This window comes from Anomaloglossus baeobatrachus, chromosome 3, assembly GCF_048569485.1.
Source record: "Anomaloglossus baeobatrachus isolate aAnoBae1 chromosome 3, aAnoBae1.hap1, whole genome shotgun sequence".
In the NCBI taxonomy this organism is placed as follows: domain Eukaryota; kingdom Metazoa; phylum Chordata; class Amphibia; order Anura; family Aromobatidae; genus Anomaloglossus; species Anomaloglossus baeobatrachus.
The window spans coordinates 368,859,488-368,872,524 of record NC_134355.1 but is presented as its reverse complement, the minus strand read 5'-3'; positions in this window follow the sequence as shown (position 1 = coordinate 368,872,524).

Here is a 13,037-nt window from a genome sequence, read left to right as displayed (position 1 = left end):
GACTGAACCACCCACTAGGTGAGTATAATAAAGGTCTTTTTTTACATTCTCCAGAGTGGCCTGGACACCTATATACAGTATTCTGGAATTCTGTATATAAGAGCTCACTGGTGGTGGCCACAGCTCATAAGAGAAAACCTGGGGACAGTTCCCTTTAACTGCCGATTGTTATAAAATTGAGCAAATCCCTTATGTCCTCAAAATGCTTACTGTGTAGTTTCCAAAATGTCACTTGTGGATGTTTCTGATGTTTTAACACCACAAGAGATATTCAAATGGAACATGGTGTCCACAATCTATGCAAGCCAAAATTGTGTGCCAAAAGTCAAATAACGCTCCTTCCTCTCCAAGCCCGGCTGTGTGCCCAAACAGCAGTTTCTGACAACAAAATGATAACAGAGGACTTTGCAATAATTGCAAAAAACAATTTGGGGCTTTCAATTCTCCTCTAACCCTAGTAAAAATGAAAATATTTGGGTGAAAGCAACATTTTAATGGGAAAAATATTTTTTATTTTCACGGGCTACTGTTATAAAATTCTGTGAAGCATCTGTACTTTCAAGATGCTCAACAAACCCCTAGATTAAATCCTTGAAAGGTGTTGTTTTCACAAGGAGGTCGCTTGCGGATAACTTCTGCTGTTTTGGCAACTCAGCATCTTTTTTATTTTTCAGAAACTAAATGTACTATCTATCTCCTTCCCTTCCTAGCCCTGGCATGTGCCAAAAAGTAATTTGTCACCACATATGAAGTACTGGCATACTCAGGAGAAATTGCAAAATAAATGTTGAGGTACATTTTCTCCTGTTACTCTTGTGAAAATAGAAAAAAACATTGGAAGTAAAGCACTATATTTGTAAAATATATATATATATATATATATATATATATATATTTGTGGCGCCCTGGAGAAGCCAGGACGTCACAAGCACAACACCTACACACCCCACACTCCCGGTCAGGCACACCGAAGTCAGACACAAACCCTTGTTGCCTTCCTCCAGAGGCTGATGTTCACACCAGGGGGGTGGGCAGGCGGTTGGCCCCGCCCACCGAGGAGTTCACAGTCCTGGAGGTGGGAAAAGAGGCAGTTTAGATTAGGTTTGGAAGTGAAAGTTAGAGGAGTAAAGTGGCAGTTAAGCAGCCTGAAGTTGGTCCGGGTGTGTGGCCCGGAGAGATCAGCAAGGTTGGCAGACGGTGGTGACCGTCTGCAGGAGTGGCCTATTGGAGTCTACCGGAAGGACCGTGGACGGGCGGTGGCCCGGCGGTACCGGACCGGTACGCAAAGAGAAGTCAGCACCATCCGGCAGGGGCTTACGGACCCCGGCAAGGCTAGGAGTCACCATGAATTTGCCAAATCCATTAGCGAAGGGAACCTCCTGGGTTTCCCAGCAGCCAAGTCCCGTCAGAAGGCAACAGTCCAACCGAGAGAGGGAAACACAGTCACCGCCAAGGCTAAAGTTCCCAGGGCCAGAGCCTGCGGGCAAAAGGGGCTCCTTCGGCTCCCATCCAAGCTGGGGAGCGGGTTACCGGTGGGAACCCATTGGAACCGTTTACAGTACACAGGTGCAGGGAAAGGCAGTCACCATCAACCTGCCGGGAGAAACAACACCGCAGCCGTCTGTGGGACCCGTCCATCCAGCCGTGTGTTTTACCGAGAACTGTGTCCTCATCATTGGCTGAGTGAGTACCACCGTGCCGTGCGGCACGGCGCTGCCCCCGCGACCCTGCACCTCACCAGGCCCCTTAACCCGCCTGCCATCCATCCCTACCCCATCACCGGGCCCCGGGACAACCAACCCCCTACCCACGGAGGGGAGAACTAACATCAAAGCTGCTCCCTGTCACCGCTCCCGGGATCCCCGTCCAGAGCAGCGGTGGTGTCACCAACTTCACCACAACCGTGGGTGGAATAACCAAATCCCCACCATCTAATCAAATCCCCTTTTCACTCACGGGCGAGGAACGCCGCTCAAGTCCCTGGGATCCGGCCCGCCGCTCGAGCCACCACCGAGCAGCAAGCGAAGCAGCAGCAGCGCCGGACCCGAGCAGTGGGAGAGCGCAGCATCCCCTCCTCCGCCCGCGACATATATATATATATATATATATATATATTTTGGAACTATAAGACTAATAATAAAAAAGTTCAAGTGTGGAGAAAAAAGACTGGGCACCACAGATGAGTAACAATCAGCTTCGCACTGGTCTAAGGAACCAGACCGCTAATGCGGACATGGGACACCTGCCCCGGAGCTGCACGCTCAGAAACAGACCGTAGTGCTAAAATTCAGATCCTACATAGGAAAAAGGAAAAAAGCAGCAACTCACCGGGGGATGAGATCAAGTCTTCTTTATTGTGCAAACACGGGTAATATGTAGTGCAGGGAGGGGGATCTGAAGCATGAAGCAAACAGCCAAGGATAAGCCGCGCCGGCGATGTTTCCTCCTCTCCTCAGCCTGGGCCTCCCAGTGCATAAATCGTGTACTGGAAGGCCAAGGATAAGCCGTGCCAGCGATGACCCAAGGACAGCGGCTGTGAGCGGAAGCAGACGCATTCACAAAGGCTGGGGTCATGTCTGACTACACCAATCACAGACGCCAGGCCGGCCGGTGGGCGGGGAAGCTGTGCATATAAAATGAGCAGCACAGGGAGTCAGCAGGAGCAGCGTACAGCCAGGCCGGAGCCTGGGTAAGTATGAAGCTCTTGATTCATTCTTATTTTCTTTATTTTTCCTTTATTTTTTTATTTCCTCGAGTGCCGGATCCAGATCAAACACCTGGGCAACTTTGAAACCGCCCAGATCCGGACTTTTACAGTCTGGTTCGCTCAGCCCTAATAGATACCAAACATCCAGTTGAAACCAGAAGTTTACAAACACTATCTAAGAAGACACATATGCAGGTTTTTCCTCACTATTTGACATGAAATTAGAATAAAACTTTCCTGTTTTAGGTCAATTAGGAACCAAAATTATTTATGTTTACCAAATCCCAGAATTATGAGATGGAGAATGTTTTAAAGCATTTAAATTACTTTCTGCAAAGTCAAAAGTTTACATACACTAAATCGGGCTTTACACGCTGCGATCTCGCTAGCGAGATCGCAAGCGATCGTACCCACCCCCGTTCGTTGTGCGACACGGGCAAATCGCTGCGCACTAACCTATCCTCGCTCTGGCCGGTGATCCGCCTCCTTTCTAAGGGGGCGGGTCGTGCGGCGTCACAGCGACGTCACACGGCAGCCGTCCAATAGAAGAGGAGGGGCGGAGATGAGCGGGACGTAAACATCCCGCCCACCTCCTTTCTTCCGCATTGGCAGTGGAGGCAGGTAAAGAGATGTTCCTCACTCCTGCGGTGTCACACACAGCGATGTGTGCTGCCGCAGGAACGAGTAACAACATCGCTAATTTGAAGAGAACGATTTTTTCTTTTAGGATGACCTCTCCGCAGGAAACGATTTTGGCCACTTTTGCGATCGTTTTAAGTCACACATAAGTGTCAAACATTCTGATTTCGTTAATGACGCCGGATGTGCGTCACAAACAACGTGACCCTGACGATAAATCATTAACAATATCGTAGCGTGTAAAGCCTGCTTAAGAGTACTATGCCTTTAAACAATATGGGACAGACCATATGGTGATATTATGTCATTGTAAATTTCTGGTATGTTTATTGCAAACATCAGAGTTAGAGACATACCTTTGGATGTATTTTAATGCACACCTGAAACACACTGCTTCTTTCTGTAGCATCATGGGAAAGTCAAAATAAATCAGCCAAGATCTCAGGAAAAGGATTGTGGGCTTGCACAAGTCTGGTTCATCTTTGGGTGCAATTTCAAGATACTTGAAGGTGCCTCGATCATCTCTACAAACAATTATACGCAAGTACAAACAAGATATGAATAACCAGACATCATACTGCTCAAGAAGGAGATGAGTTCTGTGTTTTTGAGATAAATGTACTCTTGTTAGATATCTGCAATATCATCCCAAGAACAAAAGCAAAAGACCTTGTGAGGATGCTGGCGGAAGCTGGTAAGGTTGTGTCATTATCCACAGTGAAATGAGTACTGTATTAACATGGGCTGAAAGGCATTCTTCCGGGAAGTAGCCATTACTTCAAAAGAAACTTAAAAATCTTAGAGTAATGTTTGCAAATATACACAGGAACAAAGACTTTAATTTTTTGAAACATCTCCTGTGGTCTGACAAAACTAAAATTGAACTGTTTGACCATAATGACCGTCAGTATGTTTGGAGGAAGGAGGGAGATGCTTTGAAGCCTAAGAACAATACCCCAACAGTGAAATACAGGGGTGGCAGCATCATGCTGTGGGTTGTTTTGCTGCAGGAGGGACTGGTGCACTAAAAAAATAGATGGCATCATGAGGAAAGAAGATTATGTGCCAATACTGAAGCAACATCTCAAAATGTCAGCCAGGAACTTAAAAGCTTGGGCAGAGATGGGTCTTTCAAATAGACAATGACCCAAAGCATACTGCCAAACTGGTTACAAAGTGGCTTAAGGATGACTAATTCAATGTTTTGGGGTGGCCATCACAAGACCCTGATCTCAGTCCTATTGAGAATTTATGGGCAAAGCTGAAAAGGCAGGTGCTAGCAAGGTGACCTACAAACATGGCTCAGTTACACCAGTTTTGTCGGAAGGAATGGGCCCAAATCCCTACCAACTATTGTGAGAAGCTTGTGGAAGGATATCCAAAACGTTTGACCCAAGTCTTACAGTTAAATGGCAATGGTACCAAATATTAATGTACTTGCTGTAAACTTTTGACTATGCAGAAAGTAATAAAAATGCCTTATAACATTATCCCTCATTATTCTGGCATTTGGCAAATATAAATAATTTTGTTAATAGTAATTGACCTAAAACGGGAAAAGGTTTTTTTTTATCTTATGTCAGATAGTGAGAAAAACATACATATGTATCTTTTTAGATAGTGAATTTAAACTTCTGGTTTCAACTGTATATAGCTTTATTTTTATCTAAGTGGTGAAAAAAAATTCAGAAGGTTGTAAAAAATGGAAGTGTGCTTTTCTCGTCATTTTCCAAGATCTGTAGTATTCTCATTATTCGGAATCTGGGGCTCAGTAATGGCTTATTTTTGCGTCTTGAGCTGACATATCTAATTATACCATTATTGGGTTTTTATCGCATGTTATTGCATTTTAATACAATGTCGCGATGACCCAAAAAGATAATTTTGGTGGTTTGATTTTTTTTTTCTCATTTAACCCTTTACTCATCAGATTAATTGATTTTATATTTTGATAGATTGGGCATTTCTGAACATGATACCAAATATGTTTATTTTTTTATTATCATTATTGTTTTGTTTCAATGGGGCAAAAGATTTGAACTTTTAGCATTTTTTATTTTGCTATATCTTTAAAACCTTCAATGTAACTTTTCATAATAAAAAATGATATGTTTTGCAAATAGGTGTTACTGGTTTGGCTGATATCCCAAGACCTTTCAAGGGGTTTGAATATTGTCATATACAGCACGCCAATAGATTGGGGTTGTTGACTGTATCAAAAAGATTCCTGCCATTATATTTGAACTGTAAAAGTAAATGGAGCGATCTGATTAATTGCTAGCTCCCTACCATTTTCAATGTATTCATTTTCATGAGTGAATAACATGTTACATTCCTTCCTGTGTAGGTGCTGTTCATTTTATACATACTCTCCTCCAGCCAGATCCCCAAAAACGTCCTACTATTAAGGAAGCCATGAAAGACAAATGGCTCAATGACTCATGGACACCTTTGAGTTCTATTTCATATAAAAACAGGTAATTTAATTTGTTTCTATATATTTTCATTAGATATTCTTACCAGTCCTTAGTCTTAGGTATATCAGTTGCTCCCAATTTGATGAAGTGATTCCCTTACTTCTGAATGGCAAATATTCAAAATCATGCTGTGCTTTAAGAGCATACAAAATCATTATAAATTTCCTTTCCACGATGGCTAATGCAATTTTTTAAAAACAATCTAAATGGCAGGCAATCAGCTGTGTTTAAGTGCCCAGACCACTCTGTATAACTTAAAAGCACCTTTATTTTACTTATCTAAGGGGTGGTTGGTTCCGATGGGCGTCGCTGGTCTCTTTCTGGCACCACTCTCTTCCTTCAATCGCTGTCCTACTTTTGTGCTCCATGTGTATGACATATCCTACATCATCTGCACAGAGGCCGCCATTGCCCTCTTGTGCACTCACACTTCTCTCTGCGCTTCATAGTATTGTAGTATGCGTGCACAGGTGGTCTTTGACCTGTATCCGCACCTGCCCCTTACAGTTCTTTGCTCTGCCCTCAGCAGGGCAGATCAAAGTGTATGCATGCAGGGGAGTAATGGCGGCTTCTTTCTAGATGACCAAGGATCGTGGAGGAGGCGCCTGACCAAGACCAGAGATGCACATCAGACCCAACTACCCCGTAGGTGAGGATAGTAAAAGATGTGTTTTACATTATACAGATCAACCTGTGCACTTATATACAGTATTCAAGAATAGTGTATATTAGGGATCACTGGTGGTGGCCGCGGCTTATAGGGAAAAAACCTGGTGACAGATTTCCTTGAAGACTTGTCATCATTTTTCAGAATTGTAGACATGTTCATAGTAAAACTATTTCATTTCCTATTGAGTAAACACAGCTGAGGTTCTCAGGGGCCAAAAAGTGAGCAGCAGAAAAGTCCATAAGTTAAAATTTGGGTTTGCTATTCTTGTATTTAGACTACATATGGGATGAAATGAAGGGCCTAACTGTAATGTTCACCACTAGGGGGCGCAGGTACACTGAAATGGTGTAGAGTTCTTAGGTATAGTGAGGCGCTTGCCCACTAGGGGTCACTAGTACCAAGGTGGGGACGGTCTCCAGAGTAGTCGATCAAGCCAAGTGTTAGAAGCCAGGAGGTCATGTCAGTACAGAGGAGCAAGAGAAGCCGAGGTCACATGCAAGCCCGTGGTCAGTAAGCTAGGAAGTAGCGTCAGATACAGAAGGGGAGCAGAGCCGTGGTCAGAGAACAAGCCGGGGTTGGAAGCCAAGAGGAAACAAAGGTACAGAGGAAAGAGCGAGGCTGGGGTCACAAAACAGGTCGAGGGTCAGGGAGACAGGGAGCACAGACAGTATGGGAGGGACGGAGGTCAGGGAATGGGACGAATGGTAATGGTACAAGATCAGAACAACTCACGAAAACCAGAAGCAAACACTGCAGAGCAGAAACTATTACTGACGGAGTTCTCGGTAAAACAGCTCCAAGATAAGGCAGAGTGATCACCCGGTATGAGGCACAACTGAATTGGCCCCTCCAGCGGAACCTGAACCCAGAGAATAAAGACATCAAGAAAACACCTAGGACACAGTGGCTCTGTATAGAGCAGAGCCATAAGTGAATCATGACAAAAGCTAGCGAATGTAATGGAACGATAATACAAGAGAAGGCAATTACTGTGCTCTTAACTCATAAATAATGACCTCTCAGTGCCACCTAAAAAAATAATGCCTCCTAAGCAGCCCCAATGAAACAAAAGCCCCTTGGTTTACCCGTTTCAAAAGTATAAAGCTGAGGACAAAAAATGCAAATAGGGTCGTATCAAGTATTAGGGTATGTGCGCACGTTGCTTTTTACCTGCTTTTTACCTGCTTTTTTGCTGCTTTTTCTTCTGCGCTGTTTAATGCCAAAATTGATGTGTTCTTCTATTCAAGCAAAGTCTATGGGAATTTGGGTTTCTTGTTCACACTATGTTGTTCAAAATGCTGCCTTTTTGTGGCAGAACTTTGGTCAAAAACTCAGCTTTGCAGTGCAAAACCCAAATGGCAAACACAATTGACATGTTGCTTCTTTGAAAAGCTGAGTTTTTGACCAAAGTTCTGCCTCAAAAGGCAGCATTTTGATCAACATAGTGTGAACAAGAAACCCAAATTCCCATAGACTTTGCTTGAATAGAAGAACACATCCATTTTGGCATTAAACAGCGCAGAAGAAAAAGCAGCAAAAAAGCAGGTAAAAAGCAGGTAAAAAGCAACGTGCGCACATACCCTTAAGTATCAAGTATCAAGCCGGAAGGAAGACTTCTGAAAGCCAGGGAAGGAGTCTTGCGAGGATAATTTGCATATTCCCAGTGCCTTCTGGGATAAGTGAAGAGTCACCGCGAGCTCAAGGAGAACCGGGTTTTGGCCGTTACAGCCGGAAGGAAGACTTCTGAAAGCCAGGGAAGGAGTCTTGCGAGGATAATTTGCATATTCCCAGTGCCTTCTGGGATAAGTGAAGAGTCACCGCGAGCTCAAGGAGAACCGGGTTTTGGCCGTTACAGCCGGAAGGAAGACTTCTGAAAGCCAGGGAAGGAGTCTTGCGAGGATAATTTGCATATTCCCAGTACCTTCTGGGATAAGTGAAGAGTCACCGCGAGCTCAAGGAGAACCGGGTTTTGGCCGTTACAGCCGGAAGGAAGACTTCTGAAAACCGCGCGCCGCTAGCCTGTCTTCTTCATTGTGAGCGTGAGTGAGCAAAGTGTGAGCAAAAGTAAGTGTGAGTAGAATTGTTTGTATTTAGTTGTTTAATTACTTAACATTTGTTTAGTGCTATCCCCTTTAGAAAATGTGCTCCACTATTGCTAATACGATCCAGTGTACATCTTGTCTCATGTATGCAGTCCTTGAAAATCCGTTCGAGGGTGCATACTGTTGTTCGAGATGTGCGCAAGTTGCACATTTGGAAGCCCAGATACTGGATCTAAATGAGCAGCTGGCAACTCTGAGATGCGTTAGCAATATGGAAAGGAGTTTGCTGCTCACTGAGCAGCAGCTTGCTGGGTCAGATGTGGGGGAGGATCGTAGTAGGGAGCGGCAGGACGGTGAGGTAGGTAGCTGGGTGACAGTTAGAAAGGGGGGTAAAGGGAAAAGTGCTAGGAAGGCTAGTCCTGAACTGACACACCCCAATAGGTTTGCAAACTTGGCAGATGAGGGGGATGTCATTACAGGGGTAGCATTGCTGCAGCAAGGCATGACCTCTGAATGCCAGAGGAGTGTCTGCTCCAGTAAGGGGGGGAATAGGAGTGCAGGGCAGGCAAGACAGGTACTGGTAGTGGGGGACTCAATTATTAGGGGGACAGATAGGGCAATCTGTCACAAAGACAGGGATCGCCGAACAGTGTGTTGTCTTCCTGGCGCTCAAGTTCGGCACATCGCTGATCGGGTTGACAGATTACTGGGAGGGGCTGGGGAGGACCCAGCGGTCATTGTACACATTGGCACAAATGACAAAGTTAGAGGTAGGTGGAAGGTCCTTAAAGATGATTTCAGGGAATTAGGTTGTAAGCTTAAAGCATGGACCTCCAAGGTGGTATTTTCGGAAATACTACCTGTGCCACGAGCCACACTAGAGAGGCAAAGGGAGATCAGGGAGGTTAACAGGTGGCTCAGGAATTGGTGTAGGAAAGAGGGTTTTGGGTTCCTGGAGAATTGGGCCGACTTTTCAGTTGGCTACAGATTCTATGCTAGGGATGGGCTGCATCTTAATGGGGAGGGTGCAGCTCTGCTGGGGCAGAAAATGGCTAGAAGGTTGGAGGAGTGTTTAAACTAGGAATGGGGGGCGAGGGTATTCACTTTATAGAAGGGGAATGTAGTGCAGATAGTGACCAGGGCACAAGTAATGAAATTGGGGGTGGTACGGGGGGAAGGGTTAGGACAGTCAATACAGTAAGCAGGAATACAGGTACAGAGTCATATGTAACGTGCTTGTACACTAATGCCCGAAGCCTCACAAATAAGGTGGAGGAATTAGAATTAATATTGTTGGAAGAAAATTATGATATAGTGGGGATATCAGAGACATGGCTGGATGAGAGCTATGACTGGGCTGTTAATTTACAGGGTTATAGCCTATTCAGGAATGACTGTACAAATAAGCGAGGGGGAGGTGTGTGTCTATATGTAAAATCATCCTTAAAACCCATCCTGCGTGACAAAATATGTGAGGGTACTGAGAATGTAGAGTCCCTATGGGTGGAGATAAGGGGGGGGAGAATGAGTAATAAAATACTGATAGGGGTGTGTTATAAGATGCCGAATATTATGGAAGAGGTTGAGAATCTCCTCATAAAGCAAATTGATAAAGCAGCGAGTCTCGGAGAGGTAATTATTATGGGGGACTTTAACTATCCTGATATAAATTGGGGAACAGAAACTTGCAGTTCCAGCAAAGGAAATAGATTTTTGATAGCAATGAAAGATAATTACCTTTCACAAATGGTACATGACCCCACAAGGGGGAGCATTACTAGACCTTGTACTAACCAATAGGCCAGACCGCATATCAAATATACAAGTTGGGGGTTACTTGGGGAATAGTGATCACAAAATAATAAGTTTTCATGTATTCTTTAGTAAGATGTATAGTAGAGGGGCTACAAGGACACTAAACTTCAGGAAAGCAAATTTTAAACGGTTGAGAGATGATCTTAGTGCAAGTAATAAAAGTACACAAAGCAAATGGGAGACTTTTATGAGCATCCTGAATAGGGCTTGTGCAGAAAATATACAATATGGGAACAAACATGCTAGAAATAGGAAGAAACCCCTATGGCTAAATAGAGCTGTAAGGGAAGCAATAAAAGAAAAACAGAAAGCCTTAAAAGAATTAAAGAGGGTAGGTAGTGATGAGGCATTATATAATTATAGAAAATTAAATAAAATATGTAAAAAGCAAATTAAGTTAGCTAAGTTTGAGACAGAGAGACTCATTGCAAGAGAAAGTAAAAATAATCCTAAAATATTCTTTAACTACATAAACAGTAAAAAACTGAAAAGCGATAGTGTTGGCCCCCTTAAAAATAGTCTTGGTGAAATGGTGGAAGGAGATGAGGGTAAAGCCAACCTGCTGAATGAATTTTTTTCTACGGTTTTTATACAAGAAAATGCCATGGCAGATGACATGACCAGTGATGCCATAAATTCACCCTTGAATATTACCTGCTTAACCCAGCAGGAAGTACACCGCAGCCTCGAAATCACTAAGGTTGACAAATCTCCGGGCCCGGATGGCATACACCCCAGAGTACTACAGGAATTGAGTTCTGTGATAGATAGACCACTATTTTTAATCTTCACAGATTCCTTAATAACAGGGTCAGTACCGCAGGACTGGCGCATAGCAAATGTGGTGCCAATATTCAAAAAGGGGACAAAAACTGAGCCGGGAAATTATAGGCCGGTAAGTTTAACCTCTACGGTTGGTAAAATCCTTGAGGGTTTCTTGAGAGATGCTATACTGGAGTATCTCAAGAAAAATAACCTTATGACAGAGTATCAACATGGGTTTATGAGGGATCGATCCTGTCAAACTAATTTGATCAGCTTCTATGAAGAGGTAAGTTCAAGCCTGGACCAGGGAAATGCAGTGGATGTTGTGTATATGGACTTTTCAAAAGCTTTTGATACGGTGCCACACAAAAGGTTGGTACATAAAATGAGAATAATGGGGATAGGGGAAAATATGTGTAACTGGGTTAAAAACTGGCTCAGTGATAGGAAACAAAGGGTGGTTATTAATGGTACGTACTCGGACTGGGTCTCAGTTCATAGTGGGGTACCACAGGGGTCAGTATTGGGCCCGCTTCTTTTCAACATATTTATTAATGACCTTGTTGGGGGCATGCGGAGTAGAATTTCAATATTTGCAGATGATACTAAACTCTGCAGGGTAATCAATACAGAGGAGGATAAGTTTATATTACAGGGAGATTTATGTAAATTGGAGAATTGGGCTGAGAAGTGGCAATTGAAGTTTAATGTAGATAAATGTAAGGTCATGCACTTGGGTAGAGGAAATAAAATGTATGATTATGTACTTAATTGTAGAACACTGTTACCCAGTGTTCTACAATTAATTGTGTTCTACAATTAAGTGTTCTACAATTAACAGGCACAGAAAAAGACTTGGGTGTATGGGTGGATGGTAAACTTCACTTTAGTGGACAGTGTCAGGCAACTGCTGCCAGGGCTAATAAAATAATGGGATGTATTAAAAGAGGTATAAGTGTTCATGAAAAAAATATAGTTGTACCTCTGTACAAGTCACTAGTGCGACCGCACTTAAAATACTGTGTACAATTCTGGTCACCGATATATAAGAAGGACATAGCTGAACTGGAGAGGGTGCAGAGAAGAGCGACCAAGATTATTAGAGGAATGGGTGGGCTGCAATACCAAGACAAGTTATTAAACTTGGGGTTATTTAGTCTGGAAAAACGAAGGCTTAGGGGGGATCTAATCACAATGTATAAATATATGAGGGGACAGTACAGAGACCTTTCCAAAGATCTTTTTACACCTAGGCCTGCGACTGGAACACGGGGTCATCCGCTACGTCTTGAGGAAAGAAGGTTTAATCATAATCACAGACGAGGATTCTTTACTGTACGAGCAGTGAGACTATGGAACTCTCTGCCGCATGATGTTGTAATGAGTGATTCACTACTAACATTTAAGCAGAGCCTGGACGCCTTTCTTGAAAAATTTAATATTACCAGTTATGTATATTAGATTTTATGACAGGGTGTTGATCCAGGAAACTAGTCTGATTGCCGGATGTGGAGTCAGAAAGGAAATTTTTTCCCCATTGGAACTTGTTTGTCACATTGGGGTTTTTTTTTTTTTTGCCTTCCTCTGGATCAACATGTTAGGCTACGGGTTGAACTAGATGGACTTAGAGTCTCCCTTCAACCTTAAAAACTATGATACTATAATACTATGATGAAGTATTAAAGTGCAGTGTGCAAAAAATTACACTCACCTATTGGGATTGTGAAAGTCACAACCCCTATGAAGGCTTGAGGTAATGGCGGCTGCCACAGTTCCACATTGGTTAAGATTCAGTGCTGGAGAGGAAGAATGAGATTAATGCCGCACTGCTGCCGAATGAATAAACTGCTGATTACTAAAATATTCTCCTTTTATTTCATAGGCCTATGCATTTCAGGGATCAAGTCCCCTTCTTCAGGACA